General features: G+C 41.7%; 1 protein-coding gene across 16 annotated transcripts in view; it reads left to right on the forward strand.

Moving 5' to 3' along the window:
• ptprsa (protein tyrosine phosphatase receptor type Sa) overlaps positions 1 to 26,858 on the forward strand; it is a 242,357-nt gene that overhangs the window by 46,417 nt on the left and 169,082 nt on the right. The window contains exon 1 of one of the 16 annotated variants that reach the window (XM_034213084.1): positions 9,132 to 9,610. The exons of the other annotated variants lie outside the window; for them this stretch is intronic. The gene's annotated coding sequence lies outside the window, so the exon portion shown is untranslated. Of the gene's footprint in view, positions 1 to 9,131; positions 9,611 to 26,858 lie in introns of those variants that run through there. 16 annotated transcript variants of the gene reach the window in all.

A 26,858-nucleotide genomic window follows, 5' to 3' on the forward strand; every position in this document is an offset into this window, starting at 1 on the left:
ACACACATAACTTAACACTTAGATTCCAAGTGGTTCATAAACTATCCCGCTAAAGTTTAGGGAAGCTGATGGATGAAAATAAACAACCTGCTGATGTGTCCTAATATGAAAAACTTGCAGAGATATTTTTAGGGTGGGCTGGAGAGATGCTATCTTAGGTCTATTAATGCAGTCACTGCTATGATGCCCCAGGCCATGGGGCCTAATCCAGAGGAGTGAGAGTGAATGGGACTGTGGCTCGGGCTTGCCAGACCTACTTAGGTTCTGGTTGAGAGCACAGTGCTGTGTGGGCGAATCTATTCTGTCCTGGGCAGGGCACAGCATAAACATTGCCCAGGGAACGCAGGCAGGCAAGCAGGCAGGCATGCAGGGCAGGCATTCAAGCGGACAAGAGAAAAACTATAAGGATGGTTGCCTTTAATTTCCTTCCCACCGACTCCCCTCAACTGTCCACGGCCTGAGAGCAGAACAGGGGAAATAGAGAACACAGTGTGTATGTGTGTGTAAATTACCTGTAGAGGCTATCTTTTTTTACAGGGCTTCACCAAAGTATGTACTGTTATCCACCCTTCTCTATCACATACACACAAATACACTCACACACACTCCATCACACTTGTTCACGGCAAATTTGCCCCGATCTATCCCGTTGACGGCCGTGGAGCAATGACTCGTTCGCTCTTTTACTGTCTTGAAGTGATCTGTGTTTGCTCCATGGCACTCTGGCGCTATGACCTCCTGACCCTGCGTGTAAACAGAGCACCGCTACTCCACCATCCACTCCCCTGCCGCCACCATCCCCCACTACCAAATAAGGAAGAAGGAGCCACTGAGAGCCAGCAAGTCGGTCAGCCAACCCACTGAGGAAGCCATTAGTGCGCCAGCAAGCCAGCAGAGGGGTAGGTCGAAAAACCACCTCTGGCATCACTCATCACTCCTGGCCTCACCCGCCTCTTCGCGGTGTAGGAATGCACTACACACGTACGCCATGTGCACAAACACTAGCTGAAAGGCACACTTGCATCTTCAGACAGCACCACGCGCACAGTGACCCGAAAGCGTTAAAGGCACTCAAATGCACATGCATACAGCACACTGTATACAATGACACACATTGAAAGGCACATATGCTTGAACATACACACAGTGAAGGACACATATGCACACACAGCACATAAAAAGTCCCTCAGAGGCACACACACTTACAAAAGGCATATTCACAGGACGCTGCATACAAACATATACACAGAGTAATGATGTATTACTGCATACAAACACCCCTACTCACAGCATAAATGATACCCTGGGTTGTTCCAGCCTAACAATCAAAGATATGTTTCTAAATTTGCTGAAAGATGGATTCATATGGTGACATACCATTACAGGTAGTTATTGCTCAGTAAAAGTGCTTATTACCACACTAACAACAAGCCAGCACAGAAAACATTGAGCTTAAAAAGCAATGGGACTTTCATAGGTCTGTTAGCAGACATTTCGTTTTTTACATCAACGATCTTACTATTTTTAAATGTTTTTACTTTTAGCAATTTCATCAAGAACATGCTATGCTTTCATACCCCCTAAATTCAGTGATATTTTATTTTTATTTTAATGAATTGATTTACAAAAAAGGAAAGGGATTCATAAAATCAAATCTGCTTTCATATTCCACAGACTTTTCTACCACATAAAGTAGCTGCAGTCACAGTGAAATATTAACATCAACGATTGACATAACTATTTGCTATACAGTGTGTAATGAAAAGCAAATAATGGTCTAACTCTACACAGTGGAGAACATATTAAACCTTCACTAGTTTACAACATTCAGTTCAACTAGCTGTCCGCTCAGTCAAGGAACATGGAAATGAAAATGTTCTGCAGCAGTAGGCACCATATAAAACAACACGTGTCAGTTTAACAGTATTCACATGACACACAGTTAAACACAGTCATACAAAACACTCCCTCTCTGTCATTGTTTGTGTCTTCCTCTGTCCTCACCCTTTCTTCTGAAATGCTTTAGTTTATTTAACTGCACTCTTTCACCTGCCTCCAAATGTCAGCTGAGTTCAACAGAGCTGGAGGCAAAACACTCAGAAAAAGCCATATTGAGAGTGAGCCGGGTAAAATAAATGCAGGAGACTTTAAGGAGAAAGAGAGTTATCAAGTGAGTGTGGTGATATACAAGTCCTCCAAGAGGGTACTGACTCTAATTCAATATACTAACAAATAGCAGCCTATAATTTAGGCATTTAGCTGATGTCCTCTCCACAAAAGTCATCACCCAATCATGCCAAATTGCATGTCATTAAAGTCACCAAAATAGGAGTGACCAATGAGCAACAGCTTTAAAGATGTCAACAAAATCAAGAAATGAACGCGAGTCACATGTGCTAGATTACTTAATTGTTACGTAATTTAAACTGAATTTAAAATAATATGAAGTGATGCTTTATTCAGCACCATAAAACACAATCTCTAATAAAAAAACGCATTTGTGTTATCGGAAAAAAATCTATTATTAACATAAAATCTAAATTAATGAATTGATAAATTGAAATATGCCGTGAACAAAAACCTTTATTTGAACATATTGTAAAAACTAAAACATTAAATATTCCAACCAACACTGTAATAATATTGTACCGTAGTCAAAGTCTAGATAGGGAGAGTACATGTAACTAATGTAACATGGCACTAGAAGATCTGAAAAATTACTAAAATCCAACAAGTGCGAACAGATTTCTTCTCTACCCAGCAGCGTGTAATTCGCGGCATTCCCATCCCTGCCCCTCCCAGTACACCTACCATGCTCCCATCTCCATTCTCAAACTGCTGTCTATCGCAGTGCTCACTTGTGTATCAAGGTAATGAATTCATAATCTCTCTCAAGCTCTTTGTAGATCTCTATCATGGTGGGAGATAAGCGGGAGCATCGTTGCACTCTAATAGCCGTCAGTCTGCCTGTGTTCCTGCTTTCTGTGTGTGTGTTTTTGTGTGTGTGTACAGTATGTGTGTTTGTTATGCACATTACCAATCACCACATACCCTATCACACTATCCTCCATTATTTGCTTATAGGAGGGAAAATAAAATCTAGCCCACGGCGCAGTTGCTTATCAGCTAATTATTGAAGCTACATGTATGCCAAAGGCGGACTGGCTTGCCACTCTGCTCTCTGAGATTGGTAATCACTGGGCGCTGGTCCACTTTCCCTCGTTCTTCCAGTGTCTCGTTCACCCTGAAATGCCACGAGTGCTACAGTATGTGGCGTTTCATCTTAGCTGACAAACACTCAACCACACTGGAAGTAAATATCTGAGAGGGTGATGCAGGCTCAGAGTAACTAAACTCACAACTGGGGGTGGCTCTTGAGGGCCGCCAACTACCACTTTCACATTTTTAATTGTGTTTTTGGTGGGGTGATGAAATGTCCTCCATTTGAGCGTGAGTTGGCAGTAAGTAGGCTGTCGCCTTCAGGGACAGAGTGAGCGATGGCCCGCTGCTGTCGGAGGTGATTGTGCCTCAACCCCTAGGGGTGATGAGCAGAGGGGAGAACTAAGACAATAAGGAAAGAGACAACATGCTTTTTTTTAACAATCTCACATTGAGTTAAAAAACAAGACAGCAAGCAAGAAATAATTGCAGGTCTGCATGCAAATATGGAAAGGCTAGACCAGGAATCACCAACTACATTTGTCCAAGGGCCAAAATGTATCCAATGGAGAGGCGAAGTCCCGCCCATCTACTTCCGACCCATGGGACCTTATTTCGGAAAAATTATGTATTTAAGTCAATGGGGAGAGAAAACGTATCTTTCGATCCCATTTGAATTGTGCCACAAATTACACATATGATGTTTGTCAATCTTAAAAAATAATTTCCATGTCAAAAAAGTCACAGTTTGTCATAAAACTGTTGAAATATAAGACCATGAAATATACGCAACTAGAAAGACTACAAATCCCAGAATCCCGTTCCTGCATGCTGGCTCTTACTGAACCGACTAACTCCCCTTTTGTGTATGTACACAAAAGGCGGGGTGCTAGTGGAGCACGCTCAGGTACTGCGGAGTGCATAAAGCTTAGCAGACTCTTCACGCTAACGGAGGATCACTTCCGCAGCTCCTGCCTCTCTGTTGGACTCTGTCGCTGCGGGGCTACTGCTGCGGAGCGCATAAAGCAGACTTTTCACAACGAAGGATCACTTCTTCTTCAAGACAGGGAAGACTACGCAGTACGCAGTCTACTGTCCCGCAGCTTCTGCCTCTCTGTTGGACTCCGGCACTGCACATTACTCACGAGACGTTGTAAAAGAAAAAAATGAGTGGGGGGCAAACGCACTAACCACTCCGCCAACGCCACAGTCACCCCAGTCGTGCGGGCCGGATGTGGCCCGCGGGCCACCAGTTGATGGTCACTGGGCTAGACCTTGGTATGGACACATTTGTAGGCCTACACATCACTAATTTGTTCGTTTTTTAGTTGAACGCCTCTAAGAGAAAAAGTAAGCATATGCCTTAACCTAATTTATTCACCTTTCTGTTTACAAGATACAGTTTTCTGACCTTTATATGATGGTGGGTGACATACATATTTTGTCCGTGCATGGAATATGAAAAAAGCTAAGTAGCCTATATGAAGAGCTTTTTCTTGCACACTAGTGTTTTCTGTCGGAAATCATTGATAAGCAGACATTGTTGTGAAGATCACCTTCACTTTAAAACTAACAGCTGATTTAAGAAGACTGGCACTTTCCACAAGGTTCACTGGTCGTTAGGAGCATCTTCACATCTTACATGTTGTTACACGATTGGCTAACAAGACGCAAGCGATTAAGCGCTATCCCACGAGCACTCGCAACATCTTCCGCTCCTCGCATTTACATAGCGTTTATGAACACTCACAAAGAAAACAAAAAGGGGATAGGGAAAGCCGGGGAAGAGAGATCCTAGTGTGGAGGAGTCTCATTATTCTGTTATGGATTGCACATGTCAGGCGGTAAGTGCTCTTTTTATCCTTCTAAAGCACTAGCCTCGGCCACTGAGCGCATTTCCCTACCCGGGTGAAATGTACCATGTTAAGGCTCACGCCACCAGGGGAATGGCGGTGAGAGCTCTGCGTTGCCACTAAGATTTACCGGCATGATTAAATAAGGGTCTGTAGTGTGACCAAAGAGGCCAAGGGAGAAATCTACGTAACATAAATGCATGATTTTTTACTCACCAGTTAAATTGATTAGACCCCCCCCACATGACCCTTTACACCTCTTTATGGTGTGTTACATGCAGGGGCGGATCTAGAAAAAATATTCATGGGTGGCAGGAGAATTTGAGGGGTGGCAGAAGTATATGCTGATTTAATCGCAGTCATATCAATCAATGTTAACTTGGAAAGCCACAATATTGATATTTTAACTCAATAACATTAGGTGACATTATTGTGGCACATCAGTAAAGCCATACATATACATATATAAGGTGGCAGACATCATTTAATGAATTTTAATTGAATGAGTTGGTTTCACTCTTAGACCAGCAGGGGTACCAAATATATGCAGACTGCTGCAATACGTACATTAATTAACTATCTCATCGATGTTTGTCTGTATGAATATGATAATATTAACAATCATATTATTCCTATCAGCTGTCAATCACTGTTACGATTCACATATTCAGTGTTATTATTAAATAAACTATATTTTTTGGAGGAGTTAATGATGAATGTTCCTCAAGATGCTGCTCACCCTCCTTCAAATTTGAAAGACAAGTAATTACTATCATAAATCAAAAGAATCAAAAGAACAGTTCAGCGCCCCACAACTTCATTGCAAACAGTTACAACCTTGACTTTACATCAGAAAGAACAAACATTAAAGAAGTGACTAACTGCATCAGTTAGGGTTAAAAAACGTGTATTCAGCTAAAACATAAACATCGCTGCAGTTGTTATCCAGTAGAAAGTCCTTACCTACTGGCCTAGTTAAATCAAAGTGGTTACTATTTTTTGGCTGGGCAGTGAAGTTTTACTCACCGTCTTATTTGACTTTCTCAGGACTTGAAACAGTTTTTTGGGGGCAGAACCCCACAAAGAAGACAAATATATTTACACACGTAAGGTCATCATCTTAACAGTTTATTATTCTCATCGACTCATCCGTGAGCAGAGCATCAAGTTGGCATGCCTATTACAGCTGAATGTGGCGATTACCATCTTGATCAGCAAAACGCCTCACAAACGATTTAAAGCTATGGTGCGTTTTGATTCAATGCTGAGTACAGCCAAACTTGACAGGCTCTTCTCTGTCATTGTAGACCGCAAACAGTGGCGGCGCCAGAGTATTTGTGTTGGGTAATCTATGGTAGAGCCAACCCATACAGTGGTGGGGCTCAAGTCAGTATTTGCAATGTAATTACATACACGCTCCCCTTGACAGTGAAACGCCACGCGTGAGGTTTAGATTATTTCCCTGTCTCAATCCAAATTTAACTGTATGAAATAAAAAGGCACATTTGTCTTGTAGTAAATAAAAAGGGCGACCTGGAGCCAATCCTGCAATTTACCCACAGGTAAAGAGTTGACATGCTGAAAACCCAACCCCTGCAGGGGGGTCTGTGATTTTTTGAAATACTAACATAAAATACACATTCTGGTAGTCTCTTGAGAAGAAAAATAAATAAATCTCCACGACATATTTAAAAAAATGAATGCCATTTTAGTTTTTTGTTATTTTGTTCTGAAAGCTGAACCTGCTGCTCCTCACAGAGAGAAGAGGGAAGAGGCTGTGTGAATTACTTTACAGTGTGGATAGCCCCCATTGTTCTGTGTCAAAATGAAAGACAGCCCACACACCTATCAATCATCAAACCGTGGGGTCTTATTTCATTACGTGTTGATTTCTATCAACACGTAATTTTGTATCGATGTATAGAGATGTACTACCGCAAAAGTATTCTCCGTCGGGACTTCCTGCAACAACACCACACCGTTATCGTGATTCTGATTGGTCAGAAGACATTATCAAAGATGTTCTATTGAGAAGACGGCTACTGAAATCAATCTTACTAACTGCTGTCTGTGCAATTTACTCCGAGTTGGCGGACTTTATTTTGCTTACTTTAACATCATTGTTCATGGTGGGGCTAAGCAATTTCTTGGTATGGCTGTAGCCTACCCCAGCCATACCCTGACCGCAAATACCTAAGTCCTTCCGTCTACTTGGATCCGAAATGCTTCCCGTTTTGCGCTGTCCCCCACGTTCAAAGGAAATCGCCGCCAATCATATTTCCAAGCTCGCGCCAGGGGGGGAGGGGTTACAAGGCTCGCGTCTTGTGCTGCATTCACTTGCACTCGGACATTAGATATTTTCTCTCATAAATGTCCGATGAGCCACAACTTTTCTTTCACAACAAAGCTGCCAACTGGGGTGGCAGCTGGGGTGGCAAGGCATTTTTCTGAGGTGGCAGCTGCCACCCCGTGCCACCCCGTAAAACCGCCACTGGTTACATGTCACACTGGGTTTTAAACAAAGAGCAGAGAGAGGGCAGTGGAGGATTGCTTGTAGCTCAGATTGGCTTTTTGCCAACAGAAGATAGGTCTTTTTAGAAGGGCTTGTTGCTATCCAGTGCCGCTCACTAAGTTGCTGCCGGAGCCTGAGAAACTCCACCGGCGGTCATACGATGGCTTAAGATGCCCTCACGAATGGCCCGATGTTGCTACGATCACAGCCGAATTTGAACATTTCCTTTATCGTGTGTCCATCGGGTGTCAATTTCGGGACAGTGTGACAGGGCCTTTACTGCCTGCATAACTTGAAAAGTTCACACAGAATATATTGCTACTCTCCTCCCAATAGGGCAGGCGAGGCCTTTCACTTGATGCACTGTGCCTCAAAACTGTTAGTCCCCTTCCAAAGTCTGCCCAATTCAATCTCATTTCCATCAATTATCAATCATACACCCTGGTTCTAAATGCTACAGTAAGGTCATTTGACGTAGCAAGCTACTGAAATGTTTAATCTGAGCAGTTGTAGCTGTGCTAAGGGACAAGGGAACTTCTGAGCCAGAAAGTATTTAGAATTTTGAAAATAAACATGGTTTAGCCTTGGAAGTAACATTTGGCTGCATGCTGGCTGGTGGTAACTGACTGTGGGCCAGTGGATTGATGTCAGTTCAGTTTATGTCTCGCCTCCTGCTGGACAAAGTGGAGCCCAGCTGTCCCTATTCAAATTTGAATTCTACCATCCAATCAGAGTTTTTGTTTCCCCTGAAAGCCAATGTGAATGGGTAAAATCAAGTCCAATTCCCTCCTCATTTAAATGAAAAGAATGGGGTGACAAAGGGATAACTTGGCACCAATGGTTGATAATCAACTTATTATTGTATTATATCCATATTATATATAATATGGATGTAATATATGTCTATTTTTTAATTAAGACCTTATTTTATTGCAGCTTATTGTTTTGTTGTTTAGCACATTCAAATAGGTTACTTTTATTGTCACTGACTATTAAAGCAATTCAAACGTAATTTGATTAGTATTAACATTTTAATGGGAAAAGGGACATAACCGACAAAACATGGATATTTCATCACAGCTTGTCGATTGAATATTAATAATTACTGGATGTTTTCTTGCTAAATCTACAGTAGTAGTAGTTCATTTTGACAATTAAAGTTTATTTATGAACTTCACATGTTGCATTTGTACCAACATTTTTGTCCCAATGACTTATTGCATCTCTCACCTCTCAAGTTACATAATTCGTATATTTGTTAGGAGTATGAAAATATGCTTCTTTATCACTTACTGTAAGAACATGTTAACTATCTTTACCAACGATTTTCTCTTTTAAGTAATTTTCCGTCAATGCACCATTGCTCTGCATTTGTCTCGTAGTCATTCTGCCGACGCAGCCGAGCTATATCAACTAAATAAGATCAGCCTTACAGTTGCCTAATAAGCTGTTTCGTTCGGCCCCCATTGTGTTGGGTTTTTTCGACTAAACGTGCTTGAACGCACCAAGTGGTAGGATTTACGACTCAGGAGAAGTCAAGACACGAAGTTTATGAGGGGACATTGAACGCATCACACAGCTCCGTATTTTTTCACTGCAATCGAGGGGAGGGAGAAGGGGGGTATTTGACTCCTGTCTCCCCACCCCCAGTCCGTATGAGGTGGATTTAGGAAGAAAGGAACCAAAACCTGGGACGCAGAGATAACGAGAGACACCAATAAAGAGAGATATCCTACATTTGGAGATCCGCGCGCGGCGGTGTCGCGCACGGATTATTATAGGGTATTTACTTTTTCTTTCACAGACTCACCGAGATTCTAGCTCGGAGCGTCTGATCTTGGGGAAAGGAATACAAACGTACAGGGAATAATAGAGGTATTTTATACTCGCTCCCTCCAATAACAAGTGACTGCTCTGCTGCTCAACAAAGTGGAATATAGCGGTTTTTTCACCGTCGGGAATGTGAAGTAACATTTTTTTTCTCCGGGAATACGACCTCTCATCCACAACGAATTTGGATTTTAAAATCTGCCCCCGTAAACCAACTAGGGGGTAGTCTCAGAAATACTTTTCTCACGCGGTAAAAGTAAGTGCGTGCAACTTTTCTTCTCTGATCTCTCGAAATCATTGATATGCGCTTAAAGAGCAGTTCAATATGTTATGTGATAAGAATGAGGAAAAAAGTTACTCCTCTTTAACTCTCCTTCAACTCTGGCATAATGCTGGACCGTTTTATCTACTGGGTGTCTATTTTCATCCTTTCTTTCCAGTCTGCTAGGGGGCATAAATAAAGAGGTATGTTTTTTTGTTCTCTCGCACGAATGTGTTTCAAAGGAAACGTTATTGCAAAAATAAGTTCTGGCTTTTTTTCAGTAAACTTCATTTTTTCTCATTTTGCACTGAGTCAGCGCCTTAAAGCAAAGGTGTCCCCCGGACCCCCCCCCCCCCCCCCAAACACACAGGTCTAACACTGAGCCTGCATTCTGTTGAGAGTTTGAACAAAATGCTCACATAACATTGCATTTGAAAACATCAAGGCAAGCATTTTTTAGCCATTATGTGCATGGTTCTGCTAATGTGAAGCAGGCTGAACTTTCATTACTTTTATCAGGGCTAAGCAAAAGCCTACAAATGTCAATGAAACAACTGATGTGACTATTGATAAGGGGATATTAATTTACTGAATCACTATACAATTTATATTGATTATTTTTGTTCCATCCTGTCTAACACGATAGATAACAATGGTGTAGAAGTAGCATATTTACTTGTAATGTGTCTGGACTGCTTTTTGTAGAGTTTATTTTTAATTATTTGAGCTTTTTTGTTATCTTTTTAAACTTATAGCCAATTTAAGTTATTTATCTGTTTTTCGTACAATCAATAACCTTTCTTTTTTTTTACAATTAGCTTTCTTTGTTCTAAAGGGTTGTTGCTTTGCTTAAGAAATAACTTTTGTCTGACTCTGGCTACAAGCTTTGGCTTTTTTTCATATTTGTTTGATACAGCAAGCTACAGTAAGACAATTGAGCCTAACTTGAATTGCAGTAGATCTTAATTTTGTCAGAACACTTGAGGCAAAACCTTCCCTCCCTCCCCCTTACCTCCCACCCCAACAACAACTGCAAGCCAACAACAGATTAGTAATGCATTTAATTTACTGAAGCTTTCTGAACAGACAAGAACAAACAGTGTTGTTTTTATTACAGATCTTAATAAAATAGAGAAGTATCTAGACATTTTGAGTTTTCAGATGTCGGGGTCAAAACCAGGGAATTAAGCGGGAAATTGCACATAAAACAATTCATCTAGCTATACATCCTACATCCATTGCTTTTATACTTTTGAGGCTATTATACACCTTGGTGAACCTTAGACAATCCCCTAATGGGGAATATATTCTCCTCTATTATGCATTTTTTTAATTAAATCAACACCAATTATACCACATTTCCATTTGTAATGGTTATTCAGGTTTAACGTATGTTGTAACTCCAGATCATCAGTCTTGCAATCCAGTATTCAATCAGCCTGCTAGGCTGTATAAATAAACCCATTTGTCTTATGATGAGAGTCACATGTTGATTGTCAGTAGCAAGAAGGAGTCTTGTCCTTTGGAGTAATGGACAACACGAATACCAAGAGGCTGTGCATCAAGTTAGTGCTGTATTCTTAATGTGGCTTTAATTGAACAATTCATCACCTCCTGATCACTGTCAAATAACTGGGCAAGAAAGACAAAAGGCAATGAGAATGCCAAGTAAAAGCTGCCAGGCACAGTCGACTGAGCGTGACTGGCATGTCTGTCAGACCTGCATCAGCAAGGTGCTGTTTTATTTAATTTGACTTATTTTCTTTTTTGTCTGTGGAAATCGCAGATCGATGCGTTTGTGAGTGGCAAGCTTGTAAGCAGTTGTAATGAATAGTGGTGAAGGAGGGTGCAGTGAGAATGTTACATCCTCGAAAACTTATTTTATTGGACAAAACTTTAGATTTCTCCCCGGAGCTCCTTTCCCTACCCTTGGAAGAGAAGCTAATTGAATTGTGCCCCGGATATGATGCTTCCCCCCCCCCCCCCCCAAGAACGGAGGCCTTAAAGAAGTGTCCTCCTCAGGGTTTTGAAAATTAATTTCCTTTGCAATTATTACATTCTGAGCTGTTTTCTTTTATTTCCCCTACCTCGACAGTAGGGTGAATTCTCTTTCTCATTTTTAACGGGATCAAAGGGTGGAGAGGAGAAGGATATTGTAGATAGCTACAGGCCTCACAGAATGACTGGAGGCTATTTAACGTCATGCTACAGGAGATTTCAGATGTTGTCATGTTTCTGACTGTTGTATAGTTTGTGTTCTTTGGGGTTCTTAACATGAAGTGCATTTTGACTGTTTGAAATACAACCCAACTTAGACTATTGGATTTGTATAGAGGACAAGCAAGCAGAGCTCTTGATACTTTAAGAGCCTTTTATCATTAGAGATTTTCCAGATGTTACACTGAAACTGAAACTCACAACCAGTAAGACGTTTTCAAATGTCAAAATTAGATCCCTGCCATTTTCAAAAGTCACACATCCCAAAACACATGTACTAATGAATTAGAGGATTAGGTCTTATTAATAACGTTTATCTCTTCAATTACAGTGCCTTGGTTTTACTTGAATGAACACCATGGTTTGGTTATAAAATGTTTAATCTTTCTAATGAGAGAAAACACATTAATCAGCCAACACTACACATTTATTGCCTAGCCCTTTGTTCATCTAATTATTTATTTTCCCACCCATGTATTCCCATTCATTTTCCACTACAAATTAGTAACATTTTGGTGGCATCAAGTGCTTTACAATTAGTCACATTGCACTTGACGCAACATCACAGTTAATAACAGCTGCTCTGAAGAGTGTCGTTGCAGAGAGAAATGTGCGCTGTGCAGAGGTGCTGTTGCACTCACAGCTAATTGTGTTTATTCATTTTAATATGCTCTGAGTGCTAAATCAGTGCTCTTCTGGCGACACAAGGTGCAATTATTCTGGCTGTGAAAACAGGAGGCAGTATGTCTTGTAAAATGTCCCCTTCTCTCCGATTTGTCGATTACTAGCCTGTCATCCACATTTTGTATATAGCCACATAACCAGGGTGGGGTGAAATACTCTATTAAAGTAACATGTAAGAACTTTATAGCATAAAAGAAAACATGCTAGTTATTAAAAGATCATTCACATTATACATTTGTTTCACATGTATAAAATCTTACAGTAAAAAGTACAATGTCTCTGGATGCAGTTATGTAAGGATTAGACAACCAACATAATTATTACATTCAAATTAAGTAGGCCTACATTATTCAAGTTTACATTAACTTTGGATAATAACACGGGAGAAATTAGCGGAAGCGCTCTTTTTTCCTCTCCTCCTCTCCCCCTCTCCCTCTCCTGACAGCCTGTCAGTATCTCATGCAGCTTACTGATCCAGTAATGAGTGACCCAACAGTGAAGAATAAATATATTTATAACTAGCTTGTTCCAGAGGTAGATAAAATAGCTAGAGTGTGTTAGGTCTAACTCTTGTGTGTTTTGCTCCGCTCACTGGTCCGTCACAGCGGGTGGAGCTGCAGGATTTCTGCTTCACACACACACGTTACGTACCGCTATTTTATTGTCATTTTCGGACACCTTAAAATACTGCCAGACTGGTGAAGCCATTTTAGCGAGCTTGTTTTGCCGTGCACAGAGAAAAGTGTCGTGTATTTTACGTCATCATTTTACGTCATGCGATCGGCTCTCGCGATTGGCATTTTTAGAGAGGACCGATCGATCGGCAGAGAGTGAGTATCGGCCAATATCGATCGGAGCATCCCTACTATACAGAGATGATGTATGAGAAACCAATATGAGTTTGGAAAATTGCACAATATAAATCTATTCTAGTAGACCTTAACAATGGAATCATTATCAGTAGAAATGGCCATGACATGGGACCTTTAAAGTCTCTGGAGCCTTTCATTTTGAATATGCAAGCTCAGCACTGTAATGCACTTTGGAGAAAATGTCAGAATGTTTACACCTGGAGTAGTGTTAATTGTCTTTACAGAAAGAATAGCCAAGTGGTGGAAGAGAAAAACCAGAACATTGCAGTCAAGACAATTTAAAAACATCATCAAGATTAAATCTACGAAGGCTGGTGTGTCCTTTTCACTCCATAGGCCTACACTTTTACCCTGGCCATAGGGGTAGAAACATGAGATGGGAGCCATGCAGAGGATTTATTGACCACTCATTCCGACACCCATGCTGGTTGCCATGGTTCTAAAACTGGTAGCGCTGTCCTCAGCAGACCTTGTTGGAGTTGAGAAATGGCCACGATCCTCCTGGCAGCACCTACAAATCATATTTAAACACCAACTGTCCTGAACTCAAAAGGTCAGTTCTGCAAAACAACACAGGAATGGTTTTTGAGATGACTCGCGTTGAGAGGTACATATAAGATAAGCTAGGATAAGGTGTCTAAAGTCAGCAGGACTCATCGATTGCGAGCTGATTCCTAAATCCAACACTTTCTCTATATTCCTGTGTATGAACCCAGATTGGATACATATACAATCCTTTTTTTGTCAATCTAAATCGCTTTTTTTCCCTTTCCTAGAATGGATTGTAGACATTTCATTTCTAACGTTGTGAGAGTGAGAGACATAAAAATGTGTCTTTACTGCATTTTAGTGCTTTTATCACCTCAGATGTGCTAGGTGGAAAAAGGAGTCTTAAATAGAGTATTTTCGCTTGTCAAGTTATTGTGTGCAGAAGTGAAGGTACACATGGACTGCACTAATCCCTGCCAGAATATCTGGTAAAGCCTTTGGGAATACATCGACACACTGTCACCTCCCCAACCTCCTGCCCATTCCCCCGGTACCTTCAGGTTTTACAAAAATGATTCGCTCCAGCACCTTCTGATGAAGTGACAGTAATCTGCTTTTGACGACGAGCAGTAGCAAACCGGCTGTTGATGCCTGCTACCCCCTTGTTCACTGGAGTCTGCCTCCCTCAAGATACAACACAGTTGATCAAACATAGTGCATAGTCTGTTAAAGCCTGAGAGGAAACCGTACCAAACACTGCTCTACTCAGACCAACACCCATCCACGCGCCTTTCCCTCTGGCCCTGATCCCATCCTCTTTATGGTTATGGAGTTAATGTGATCTGGTGTTTCATGGTGAGAAGTAATTAACACAAGGTCTGGACTAGGCCTCAAATGCATGTGTCTGGTCCTGTCTGCTGATGCTTGCTGTTGGGCTGTTCCTATGTTTTGTGCGAATACCAGCTGGCCTCCCCCAGATTGATGCACAGAGGTTCCCCCTGGGGCGTCTGCCTCCTCCTCCCCTTGCAAACTAGGTCTGGCAGGAGGGGCTGGCCTGTGCCCTGGTAGTTTGACCCTTCTGAGGTTTTAGACACGTGGTAGTGGGGGATAAGCACCCCCATTCCCAAAGGGGTCAAACAGGTTGCATTTAGCTCATTTAAATGCAGCTCATGCAGGCCGTTAGATGCTCCTCACCAGCCTGTTGAGCCATCTGTATGAAGTGCGTACATGTGAAGTAGTACGCGTTAGGGCTGTACCGAATACCATTTTTCGGGCTCCGGATATTCGGTAGTAATCAGCAGCGAATATTCTAATATTCGTCCAGCGTGGGGTGGGGCGTAGTAATCAGCAGCGAACCGCTTCAACACGTGTATTTCGGTGTATTCACGGCATTCATTTTGTTATTCAACAGTATTGTTGTTTTATAGTTATTTGTTAATGTAACCCAATTTGTGTTCTTTGAAATTGAAAAGGATATCGCATTGTGTTTGTTACTTTCATTGCAGTTGTATATGTGTAATTTGGCTTGGCTTTCTATTTATGGACATGCTTTTATTTTGAAGGAGAGTTGGCGCAGTTGACAGGAAGTTGTTGTTGCATTGGAAACAACGTGACGGAGATTAACGGAGAAAAGTAATATCTGCTTATAAAGACGGAGAAAGTAAACGATAACATGTATGGTTAAGTGTTAGCACCCCCCGAAGAGGCACCAGCTCTTACGTTGATATTGGAGATTTCAATAAATTCAATTTGAGAAAAAAACGGGGAAAAAACAAACAAAACGAATATCCGAATAACGAAATTGAAACCCAAATAGTACTCCAACGAACGGATATTCGGGTACAGCCCTAGTACGCGTTTGTATTTATATTTACATACATATTTCCTTTTCGTTTGGGCATTATTTGAGCCTCTAAGAGTTGGATGATACAATTTTGAACACTTTGCATAAGGAAGGTCAAACATCTTGTCATTCTCATGCACTGTAATATTGGTTTTGGTTTGATACTCAACTAAGCATCTAGAATTAACAATATGATTGTGTCCTAGTTAAGTGGACAGCATGATTAAAATGAAGGTAAAATAACACTGCCACTTTTACACTATTGCCTTTGATTGTTCTACAATGTCAATAATGTATTAGGGCCCATTTACACAGGAACGCAAACGAAACGCAAACAAACCGAATTTGATATCAAAAAAGTATTCCGTTCACACGGATACGGCTCAATAAACGTGTCCCTTCACGCGAGACCGCTCGACTCGCTGGAGATGCTGCAGTACATATGCCGGGCCTGTAAGTGGTGCTGTACTTCCGCCACAAAATACACCTAAAGCAGCGAAGAAGACCCCCGAGCATGGTTGCCTGGTTACCCTTCTGTTTATTCTCCGCGGTGGATTTAGCAACATGTAGTTCATGTAGTTCTCCATGTCCACTTGTTGCTGATGGTTGTGGTAGAGGAGCTGTAGATTATGCAATAACATCTGTAGCATGGTCAGTAGCAGTAGCAGTAGCTACTGACAGTAGCTACTGACCATGCTACAGCAGTGAGCAGCAGAGGTGGGGAGAGGCGGGGCTATGGCTTCATCAAAATTATCGTATAGGACAGTGCTTCTCAAACTTTTTTCAGTAATGTACCCCCTTTGAAACATTTTCTCAGCCAAGTACCCCCTGACCGACCCCGAAAATGTTTGATCGAAAAACCCTATACAAATAATTCCAATTCCAATTCCTCAGTGTGTGATTTATTTACTCCTTCATGCATGCATTACAACAAACTAAGGATATTTTCATTTTATGCATGAAAAATAATAACATAATGAAAAAAAATGTAAACAGATTTTTCCAAGGAGTTTTTCAATTGAAGTTTAACAAACCAATGAACAAAATGATATATTATGCAAAACTATACAATACACACATTTGACATGTTTATATGAGGTGGTTCTAGGAATATTTTATATAAAATTGTGTTTTCTATTTAACTTATTGTACTAATATTATGTTTGTAATCATGCATGGTATTTTTTAAATTAACTTTTTTTAGCTTTTAAAAAAAAATCTCACGTACCCCATGGAGTACCCCTAGGGGTCCGCGTACCCCCATTTGAGAATCACTGGTATAGGACACACAGAGCCGTTTGGCCCCCCAGAGCGTTCCGTCCGCAGATCTATCCACCTTGGGACCCATTATCGTTTTAGGGTTCGTTACCGCGGTTCCGTTACGGCCTCGTGTGAACGAACGGGCTATACGAAAGAGAAAAGTAGCGGATACAACCCGTTTCGTTCCCGTGTAAACAGCACCTTAGTCTTTGTTCGGCTGATTTCTTTCAACATTGTTCTTCCCACCTTAACTCACAAGGTATTCAAACTGCAGGCGCCACTTAACAAACAAGTGGTAAACGTGGAATCAATTTCAAATGTTTCAAATACATCTTTAATAACAGTTTTGATGGATTCAGTAACTAAGTTAATTGGACGTAGGCCGTACTTAACTGCTCCAGCTTTTCAAAAACTGAATTTAAGGATGAAGAGGTAGAATTGTAGGTAGAAGCCTTTCCACAAGCTGAGTGATGTCTGACTTGTATAACAAACTGTTTATGATAAGACTAAACAAAAAAAGTCCATTAGCATTGTTTGACTGATAAGTCAAACATGAGCTTTTCCCAGTTTGCAGTTTTAGTGAGAAATTGTTATAAAATATGAGTGGTTATGTGTGTGTGTGTTCTGTTAATCTGATGGCTTGGCCCATTCAAAGAAAACCAGACACCCACCCTTCCTTTCGCCCCCTCTAATCCACCACCCTTTCCTTTTGTTACTGCCTTCTCTTCCCATGCAGAGCCTCAACAAAACTTTAGGGACATCTGGTATGAGGGGGGCTACAGAAGGGTGGGCACTGGGGGAATAGAAAGGAGGAGAAGGGGAAGGGGGACAAGTGTGTTGGGAGGTACACTCAGCTGCCCCGAGGGGTGGGAGGTGAGAGATGGGGGTCGCAAAGAAACATGTGTATGCAGCATAGCGGGGGTTGTTGTCATAGAGGGGAGAAAGGGAAGTGGGCTAGCTGAAGAGGAGCAGGCAGATAATTGATGGATGGAAGTAATTTTGTGTAATGCAAGCAAGGAAACATGGGCCTCTGGGAGGTAGAGAGATGGAGAGGGAGCCAGTGAATAGGACTAGTGAAAGGAGGGGGGGGGGGTAAAGTGAGGGTGGAGAATAATGCAGAGAGGGAGTGTGCAAGAAATAGGAGGCTAGGGAGAAAGAGAGAAATGAGGAGTGAACGAAAAAGGTACAGAAAAGAGAGGAGACAGCGAGTGAGGGAGGAAAGCAGAGGAGGAGGAAAGGGAGGGGCCCGGCTGTTCTGTTGCATCACTCAGCACTAGTCGGGGTTAAAAAGGAGTAACTACCTGCCTGTCAGGCTGATTGTGCATCCCTATGCATCAGGGGATACACGTCCTGGTTTATGAGTGATGGCGTGGAATCACTATGTGGGCCACTTAACCACAGAAAATGGCTGCCTGTGCATCTCTGGGAATACAAGCAACACTGCCGTAGGGCTGCACGATTTGGGGAAATAATCTAAATTGCAATTTTTCTGACAGATAGTGCGATTGTAATTCGATTTGCGATATTTGTTTTTAAGCGACCCAACGGAAGTTTATTGTAAAATGCAGCCATATCTCTGGCGAGGAAGGTCATATCAACGTGCTCTCGTCTCTAGCACCCCCGCAGCCCGAGCTACGAGTGAAAGAACTAAACTTACATGAAACTTCCATTGGATTCCTTTAAAGTCAAGCTTCAGTTTAAGATTCACCCTGTAATAGATGTAAAACATGTGATGGAGCATTACTAACCTGACTCAGATGGTTTGTTTCACCAACCATCTAGGAAAGCTCCATTGGAAGCCATTTGGAAAAGTATTTCAAAAATACTTGGCAGGTGATTGGATCAATCTGTCTATCACCTACTATCATGGGCCACTTCTGATTGGTTAACAATGACTGGTACATGTGGAGCACAGCACTTCTGATTGGTGTGGATGACTGACACACAAGAAGAACAAAGAAATACAAACATTTAATTATTTTTTAAAAAAGAAAAAAAAATCGTAAGCTTTGCGATTTGATAATTGCATAATTTCAAATCTCGATTTCAAATTTCGATTAATCGTTCAGCCCTACTGCCATGTTGGGCTCTGATGGTTACTTTGTATGCAGATGATGCCATCATCTCTCTTACTACAAGATGCTCGTTGTCAGACTGTTTGTAGGTGTTGTTTTCATTTTTACTGTTCCCTTCTCGTTTGCAGTCTGGCTCACTGCGATCATTCATTTGTATTAATAATTTCCCCAGCATAAGAAAAGTCCAATCATAAGTCATCCGTAGTAATTGCAGCTCCTGCAGGCTGGGCTTCTTTTTCAAATTTCAGTGAAATGGAAACAAAGCCTATGTATTCGAGGCTGGATACACAAATTACAGCGTGGCGCGTAAAATAAAAAAGTAGACAGGCACCAGAGGCAAATTGCATTGAGTTCCTTTTCACTTTCTCACTGTGCATCACAGGCTTGTCTCCCAGATGGGGAAGAAAGGTTTGTCAAGCGCATCACAGTGGAGAGAGTAAAACCTTCCCCAGCCCCTGGGAAGATAGAAGGTGACATTTGTATGTAAATGGTGACAGGCACTCTGCACTGTATTCCAGCTGACAGGACACAGAGTGGGCAACCTGTCGTTTTTCTTTTCTTTTGTGAGAAGTTAAAGATTTAATTGTTTCCCAGACATTTTTTTTTTCCTGAGGAAAATAAATGTGAAAAACTGCTTTACAATAGGTGGTTGTGAATGTAAGTGGATATGCTCAATACACACCAAAGTCCACACACTAGTTGTGTATGCTGTGTTGTGCGGACATATTGAGCAACGCATCAAAATGGTTGTCAGTGTGCTACCATGACGTTTTCTGATCTCTGAAGTCTTGCCTGATTGAGTGCTATAGGTTGAACAGACTGACAACAAAACAAATTAGAGCAGAAGAAGAATTAAAATAATCCTTGCTATTCCAAAAGGGCTCCATCAATTGCAATGGCTGGACCCCTAATTAACTCTCAAATCTCGGTGTCAGGGAAGATAATCCTGATTAAAAAGTGACTGAGGCTGGGGTAAGAACGACAACATAGCAATCAGAGATACCAGCCACGTTTTGGGAGATTAGCACTACCCGAGGGTGGGGGCCTTCCCCCCTTGTCACCTTTTGTTTATGGACAAAATCAATGGCAGAATAATGTTTTAAAGGAGACATGTCATGGCCATTTCCACTGATCATAATTCCATTGTTGAGGTCTAGAATATATTTATATTGTGCAATTTTCCAAACTCACATTGGTTTCTCATACAGCATCTCTGTAAACTACGTGTATTCACTGAATTCCACTCTCTGTCTTTAACGGCTCGTTGTAGCTCCAATAGCTCCAGCCCCCACCCTCCCTGTGAGCACAGTGTGCTCTGATTGGTCGGGACGTTGTGAATCGCGCTGAGCTCCGTGGAGGTGTTGTTTCCCTTGTTTAGCGATACACAGCCAAACTCATCCTGAGCACACATAAACTCACAGCCGAAGTAAAAAACAATAAATGTGGCTTGATATTGAGTAAGAAAAAGGTTGATAAACGCTGTGAGAATGGGTCTGCAGAGAGAATTTCGCCGCGATCCCAACTGGTCTGTTATCAGCCTGCAGCCAGGGAGGAGAAATCAGCAGAGCTGTGTGTGGTGTGTGTGTGTGTGTGTGTGTGTGTGTGTGTGTGTGTGTGTGTGTGTGTGTGTGTGTGTGTGTGTGTGTGTGGTGTGTGTGTGTGGTGGTGTGGTGTGTGTGTGTGTGTGTGTGTGTGTGTTGTGTGTTGTGTGTGTGTGTTTGTGTGTGTGTGTGTGTGTGTGTGTGTGTGTGTGTGTGTGTGTGTGTGTGTGTGTGTGTGTGTGTGTGTGTGTGTGTGTGTTGTGTGTGTGTGTGTGTGTGTGTGTGTGTGTGTGTGTGTGTGTGTGTGTGGTGTGTGTGTGTGTGTGTGTGTTGTGTGTGTGTGTGTGTGTGTGTGTGTGTGTGTGTGTGTGTGTGTGTTGTGTGTGTTGTGTGGTGTGTGTGTGTGTGTGTTGTGTGTGTGTGTGTGTGTGTGTGTGTGTGTGTGTGGTGTGTGTGTGTGTGTGTGTGTGTGTGTGTGTGTGTGTGTGTGTGTGAGGAAGTCCGTGGATCAAATCCGCCTGGTCATAGCTCTGGGCGTGGCTACTATCCCTACGTAGCGATACCCAGGAAGTAAACAATGGAAAATGAGAAATCAACGAGGCGTTTTGGGGAGGTATTTTCTGTGTTAGAGTTTTACTCGCTACCAGAGTTGGCAGTAACGCGTTACTGTAATAATATTACTTTTGTCGGCAAGGGAGTAGTGTAACGCGTTACTTTTATAATTTAGTAATCAGACTACAGTTACTAACATTGCCCCGACACGCGTTACTTCGTTACTTTTATAAAATAATCACACTCACTGACAGACTAGAGGGGTTTCCGCCGCAGGTAATATACATGTAGGCCTATGTAATCTGCGCGATTTGCGAGACCACATCTCCGCGTGCAGTGCTGCATACACATGGCTGAGTCTTTTCATCTGTAAACTCCCTCAACGGGGCCGCTCGCTCTCCTTTGTTGATCGCCCTCTCACGAGTGAACAGTTCAATGCCCCGCTTCATTGTAGGAATTCTGCCGTGCTCTACCACTTTAGTTTGACCATCTCTGTTACTAAGTTATGGAATACTAAATACATAAGTAATTAGATACCTTACCGTTATGCGCTCATAAAGAATGATAAGAATAATGCGTCTTGAACTGGTTTCATTAATTAGTGTCTTGACGTTTCACAGACTGTTAGTTTGGCTGGTAGCCTATTTTAGAGCATATAAAAAGAAAGACTTGTGTTATGTCTTCCTTAATGCAATAGTAATTGGGGGTGCAAGTGGAGTCTCGCAGAGGCAAAACTGTGGCGCGCACACTGTAGGTGCGCCGCAGTCTGCGTGATCTGCCTGTAGGGAGGGGCGGGCCGGCCCTGCGAGTAAAGTAACGAGTAAAGTAACGAGTTACTTTATGTAGAGAGTAACGAAGTAGTGTAATATATTACTTTTTTTTAAAGTAATATGTAATATGTAATATATTACTTTTGTTTTAGTAACGACCCCATCTCTGCTCGCTACAGGGTGTAATTTGACGGTTTGTGACTCTGCAGACTGTTTACATGCATAAAAACCTTCATAACCTTCATAACTTCTTTAAGGGTTTGATTTTTTTCCATCTGGTTTTTATTAGGGATGCTCCGATCGCCAATTTCGGGGCCGACTGCTGGAATCAGTATCGGCCGATACCGATCGCCGATCCGATCGAGTGGGCGGGACCTAAATGGAAGATTTAAACATCACTTTTAATCTTCCATTTAAAGTGATGTTTAAAACTCAGTTAATGGGGCTCATTCACTGGAGCTTCCACAAACAACAATCAACTTCATTATTACATTCAAATGATGTACATTATTCAAGTTTACATTCACTTTGGATAATAACACGGGAGAAATGAGCGGAAGCGCTCTCTTTTCCTCTCTCCCTCTCTCGCTCCCCCCTCTCTCCCCCTCTATCTCTATCCTCTCTCTCTCTCTCTCTCTCTCTCTCTCTCTGCTCTCTCTCTCTCATCTCTCTCTCTCTCTCTCTCTCTCTCTCTCTCTCTCTCTCTCTCTCTCTCTCTCTCTCCTGACAGCGTGTCAGTATCTCATGCAGCTCACTGATCCAGTAATGAGTGACCCGACAGTGAAGAATAAATATATTTATAATACCTAGTTTAGCTTGTTCCAGAGGTAGATAAAATAGCTAATTGTGTTAGGTCTAACTCTTGTGTGTTTCGTTCCGCTCACCGGTCTGGCGGGCGGAGCTGCAGGATTTCTGCTTCACACACACGTTGCATACCGCTATTTTACTGTCTTTTTCGGACACCTTAAAATAATGCCAGACCGGTGAAGCCATTTTGGCGAGCTTGTTTTGCCGCACACAGAGAAAAGTGTCATGTATTTTACGTCATGCGATCGGCTCTCGCGATCGGCATGTTTAGAGAGCACCGATCGATCGGTAGAGAGTGAGTATCGGCCGATCTCGATCGGTGACCAATCGATCGGAGCATCCCTAGTTTTTGTATAAATGGGAAGATTGTCTTTGCCACGAAACCACTTTATATTTTTGTGGATTGTCAATGTTTTTAGTGTTTTGTAACAAAAGTGAGCAGAGTAACTGTTTATCATAGGAGAACTAATTTGAAATATGTTGGAATTAAGAATTGTCCCTTCCAAGTCTTGTAATATAAAATATGCATTATTTATCGCATATTTGGCTGTAGAGATGTGTTAACCGGGTGGTCACAAAAAAATAGGGCAGCTGATTTGGCATATTTTTCAGAAATGGCAGGTCAACCGGGTTATTACTGGGTCTCATCAACCCCCTGCTGTGAAAGGGTCACGGTTACCCTGTTCATCAGCATGACATGTAACTGGCCTCGCCTATGAAACATGTCCCAAATGGCATGTTTTATGGGTGTGTAACTTAACACAGGAGTCAGTTCAGTTTATACCCCAATTTAGGAGTCACGGTTAGATGATTGAGAGATGGTCTTGTAACTATGAAGTCAGTTATCATCAAAAGCCACAAGTCTTGTGAAAATTAGAGTTTGTTATTCCTTCCAGTATGAAGTGAAAACGTAAGCAATCACCTGTTAGTCCATCCAGTGAAAGAGGGAATTGGGTAAGCAGAGAAGCAGTAAGCACATGTTTTTTTAAACGAGGCAAATAAGGTTGTTATCAGAGTCTGTCTATTTGTCGCTGATACAGGGAGATAGAGTTGACACAGAGGAAAGCGTGAGCCAGCGCCGGTGAAATTATGCTTGCAGCCTGATGCTCCCAAGTAGGAACTAAAAGAATAATGCACTTCATACACCTGGATAGAGGAGAGACTCAAGAAGCGATCATTTTACTTGACAAAACCAAGCACAGTTCCAAATGCACAAAAAACAAGTAATTCTTCTTAAATACAGTTTATCAGAAGCCCAGGATATTTGGCTGTAGTTAATATATCATATCATAGCATTGCCAAGTAGCCTATGCCCAGTGAGTGTCCTTTAGCAAAATCAAAATCTGCAGTATTTAGTCGTATGCTCATTGTAAGATATTGTCTTCTGCTGTGACTCAGTCTTATAGCCAATGTGATGGGAAGGGAGTATCTGGAGATAAATCCATCTCCCCCTAAGGCATGCCCAATAACATTTGTCATCTAACAGCCCCCCAATCTGTACTCTCAATAGGGTGGAGGTAAGTCTAAAACACAGGGACGCAGGGAAGACAAAGCAGGTCTGGCATGGAAACGGGGGTTGCTGTTTACAGCCCCAGCATTTCTGCCCTTGGGTTATTGTCGGGGCAAACAAGGGAGAGACAGAAACAATTTGAAGAAGAGACAGAGGGAGAAGAAGAAGAGCGGGCGGGGGCTGGGGGGCAGGATTGGGGACTTGCAGTTTAAAAACAGGAGGTAGATGGAAAGCAGAGGGTCTCCCTTTTTGATGGAGATAAAGGAGCGCTAATGAATTTGAACCAGTGCCCTCCAGGGATATACCATACGGGCAAAAATAGGAAAGAGCAGATTGGGGTTTAGTGGCTTTCTAAACTACAGCCAAACTGTCTTTTAAACACACACGGGTGCTCCCAATTCTGCAATCACTAAGATGGCTGTCGCACGGCTTGCCAACTGCCACGGGTGATGGCTGTGCCAGGGACTAGAGAGAGATGATGCCAGAGGAGATATGCCTAACTGGCCAGTAGGGCTGTATCCGAATATTCGTTTGTTGGAGTACTATTCGGGTTTCAATTTCGTTATTTGGATATTCGTTTTTCCGTTTTTTTTGGCAGCCGCGCTGCACTGCTGCTGCCAAATTGAATTTATTGAAAACTCCAATACCAACGTAAGAGCTTGTGCCTCTTCGGGGGGTGCTAACACTTAACCATAAAAGTTATTGTTGACTTTCTCCGTCTTTATATGTAGATATTACTTTTTCTCCGTTAATCTCCGTCACGTTGTTTCATAGCAACAACAACTTCCTGTCAACAACGCTAACTCTCCTTCAAAATAAAAGCATGTCCATACAAATTGGAAGCCAAGCCAAATTACACTTAAGACATATACAACTGCAACAAAAGTAACAAACACAATGCAATATCCTTTTAAATTTCAAAGAACACAAATTGGAAAAATGAATACACTTATATATAAAATTATAAAACAAAATGAATGCCGTGAATAAACCGAAATACACGTGTTGAAGCGATTCGCTGCAGATAACTAATAGGTACATTGCACTTAAGTGATTATGACTTAATTGTGCATAATACTTAAAACATTGTGAGTTAATGCTTTCTTCTGTAGCATATACTACCACATGGGTTCCAAGGGTCCCATTTAAAGAAATTATGGATTTTAGGTAGTATAAAATGCTTTGGATAAGTCTCCACAACATTACATTTTATATTAAATATGTATGGAGCTCTCTCAAAAGAACCCATTAAACTATCAGTTTCTATTTATACAAAGATTAAGGCCTTGTTCAACCACAAAGCTAATGTTCAGCAAAGATTTTGGAACACCAAGGACTCTGAGTTTGTCCAGAGCCTGTACTTGCATACCTTATCTATCATTTTTTACAATGTGTTGTTTTACAACACGGAGACCAACCACTGCCTATGGCATCTACCCCCATGTGGAGATAATGGTCTCACCCCCAAGCCGTGAGCCTGTGAGTTAATAATGTATTGGGCCTCTCCATTGTAAATCACAGAGGGGTCTTGATCGACTGACGCCTTTGGGAGACTTGCATGGGAATAGCATGTGTTACCATGGACAGCTTCACATAGACACTCAGAGAAACAAAGAAGGCAGCTTTACACATGATGGATGGTGGCCTTTTCTTCTGTTTGTGTTATATGGGTTCTGAATATTAAAAGGGAACTTGAAGATGAGGCATGAGCTGGGGTGTCATATTTCTGTCCAGGCAAAGACACTTTGTTATGTTTTATTTGTTTGCTCCTAAGAAAGGCTTTTGCACTTTGTAAAGCTGTTCGGGATAACTACATGTTTCTTTAAATAACTTATCTGTAAGATGTTGTTACATTATTCATTGAAAAGTTGGGCATTTAGCTGATTTGCTTATGCAGAGTGTGCATGAAAATTGTCAGAAGAAAAACAGATAATTTTAGACGACTACATATTTGGAACAAGTAAGATATCTTATAGTATGAGATTTTTTTAAATATATATTTGCTTGTCCATAAAGTTATGTATTTTTTAAATAGTGGTTAGAAGGGAAGGAAATAGGCGCTGAGGGGAACGGTAGGTTTGGGGGATGTTTTCTCTCTATGCATTAAGCAGTTACTTCAATCTATTTGAAGTTAATTTCAAGTGTAACAGTTTTGCTAAGATTTTTCTTGCAACTACTGACAGCCAACCTTAATCCTCTCAGAGTGGAGTTGAACATTGTATGTCTAAAAAGAAAAACTAGGAATCTTGAGGAACCTGGGCCTTTCTTTGATGTTAGCTATTCTTTTACTTCATATGCGTCACTCACTTCAAAACCGGAATTTCACACAAAATTCACCCTCCTTTTTTGTATTGAATTTACAGCATTTAAAGCCAGTCTGGGGATACTTTGTCAGAAGGTATCTGTAACCTAAGATGACTCCTACTGTATGTGTGTGTGAGTGCGTTTTTTGTCTCTTCGACAGCTATCGGGGGGGGCTTCATAGCTTTGTATGTGATGCTCGGTGGTGGTCTGAGGCTTTGCCTTTGTTAACGAGATGGAATCCAGAGAGCGTCAGTCACGTGTGGAGACATGGTTAGATATGTTTGACCCCTGTGGTTTATTGCTAAAGGGGGATTTCAA

This window comes from Gymnodraco acuticeps, unplaced genomic scaffold (genome assembly GCF_902827175.1).
Source record: "Gymnodraco acuticeps unplaced genomic scaffold, fGymAcu1.1, whole genome shotgun sequence".
Classification (NCBI taxonomy): domain Eukaryota; kingdom Metazoa; phylum Chordata; class Actinopteri; order Perciformes; family Bathydraconidae; genus Gymnodraco; species Gymnodraco acuticeps.